Source organism: Triticum dicoccoides, chromosome 1A (genome assembly GCF_002162155.2).
Source record: "Triticum dicoccoides isolate Atlit2015 ecotype Zavitan chromosome 1A, WEW_v2.0, whole genome shotgun sequence".
Classification (NCBI taxonomy): Eukaryota; Viridiplantae; Streptophyta; class Magnoliopsida; order Poales; family Poaceae; genus Triticum; species Triticum dicoccoides.
Genome location: NC_041380.1, coordinates 576060233 through 576062381, shown reverse-complemented (window position 1 = coordinate 576062381; position 2149 = coordinate 576060233).

Genomic DNA, 2149 nt, shown 5'->3' with positions numbered 1-2149 from the left:
TTTTGGGGGAGGGCATGAGGAAATCAACAGAACTTCTTTCCTTTTTCGCGTCCCACATGGGAGTATTGTTTTTGGAATATCGCAGTTTTGCTGAATGAGTGGGCATAGCATGTGTGGTCCCCAAGCGTCAGCGACATAGGGTATATGATTGTGCTTTTCTGGGGTTCTTTTAATATTGTTATGAAAAAATTGTTGTATTGCAGAAGGGAGTTTTGAGCTTGAGGCCAACATGCATTTGTCTCCATGTTGTGTCGACTATAGAAAAAGGAGACTAATGTGATTACTTTCAGGCTATGGGGTTGGGGTACCGAGCTTCAACGAAAGGACGCATTGGCAGATGTCTATACAGGATAGCCGAGCAGGACCTCTCAATCTTGCTAGACACACCTCCTTACGTGAATAGGCGGGTGTGGTGACCAACGTCTCTTGAGCCTTGTGTCAGAGCACCTCCAACAACTTTCATATCTCTAAAATAATTGGTGTTTACGGAAAGTTGAGGTAAAAAATTGCTTCTACAATAGCTCTCATATCTCTAAAATAATCGACGTTTATGGGAAGTTGAGGCAAAAAAAATCTCTCCAATAGTTCCCGTGAGGTGACCATAACTTTACATGATCCCATAAAATTGGTGTTTCTTCCCGCGGGTTTATGGTCATCTTCACATATTTCTGGTATAAAACTCAAGGTGAGCGGACGTTGACCCTTCTATGTTCGTCGATAGTTAGATGATGAATTGCTCGTTCATGATGGTCGTGGTACGATCTTGCCATCGACAAGCCCACTCCCTTCTTCGGTTTTGAGAACTAGTCGAGGGGTGGACCGTTGTCATCTCCTTCGGCATATGCGTGATCTTCATCTTCAGCTATCCATTCACATAAGCGACCGAGATGAGAGGTCAGCGCTGTCGTAGTTTTCCATTAAATCCTAGTTGGGTAATAAATTTCTAGGTCAGCCATTGCTTCGTGTCACGGCAATGTAGAGTCAGCCACCCACATGGAAATAATTCTGAAGGAGTAGAATCCTCCAAAATTTTGGTTAGGAAGTCTCTGAATGAAAGAGGCCCTACGTAGAGATAGTCAAAGCTGCCGTGATGTACTATTGATGTTCATTTGCGGCGGACATCTTTTTCAGTAGATACACTTTATAAATGGGTGGAGCACTTGCATGGCATTTTGAAAACATAGCCGGAGTAGAACCATACAGGCTAGAAATAGCGAGCCACCTTATCCGTGCTTTGAATTCAGAAACAGCAAACCGCTGTAGATTGACTCAGAAATGCTTCCTGGAGCTGGAAACTATGAATTCTCGACAGCTCCCTAGCATTTTTAGCCAGTAGGAGTAGTAGATTTTCTGAACTTGGAACGGCTGACGACACCGCGCAAACCAGGCCAGCAGTGCAGTGGAGTGCAGTCCGTCACATCACCGAATCCCTGTCTTCTCTCCGCGATACACGCACTCTTCTTGTCATCCACATTAACATTACCAGTACGTACTAGTATTCTACTCGTAGTACTAGTAATCGAGCGTACTTGTGGCAGGTCGCCCTGCGGCGCACGGCACTGACCGTATTTATACTATTTATTTACGCGTCTAGTACGTACGGTGCGTGGTACGTGCATTGCCACCCACCCACGCGCGCCAGCCTGTCTGCTACGCCTACCCGCGCTCCACTTCGGCGTCGCCGCCGGTCCTGTATCCGCAGCTTCTTGTCCCGTGTACAGTACGGGCGTACAGTACTCCAGCTAGTATAGTAGTAGAGTATCACAAGCTACGCACACCACCACAGCAGTGGCATGCATGCTCTACGAGGTGAGTCGTTAATGGCGGGCTGCTGCTAGACGGAGATGGATGGGGTCAAAGCGCATCGAAGGCGGAGGAACCGTAGCCCCCCTCCTGCAGCCCGGGCGTCCATTACTCGGGTCGGGCGCTGTAGCCATCTGCCCGTGTCCCCCCACCTCCTCCTCTCCACGAGAGAAATCCCCAGCTGCAGCTGCAGCTAGCCCGGGCCGGAGTAGCGGCAGCGGCGACATTAACACGGCGAGTCTTGTCTCGCTCGCCTGGTTCGTTGGGGCGTTCCGGTTCGAGCGGGACGTTAATGTCCGTGCGGTGGCACGCCACCTCGCCATTATTGGCCCGGTCGGCAGCCCCA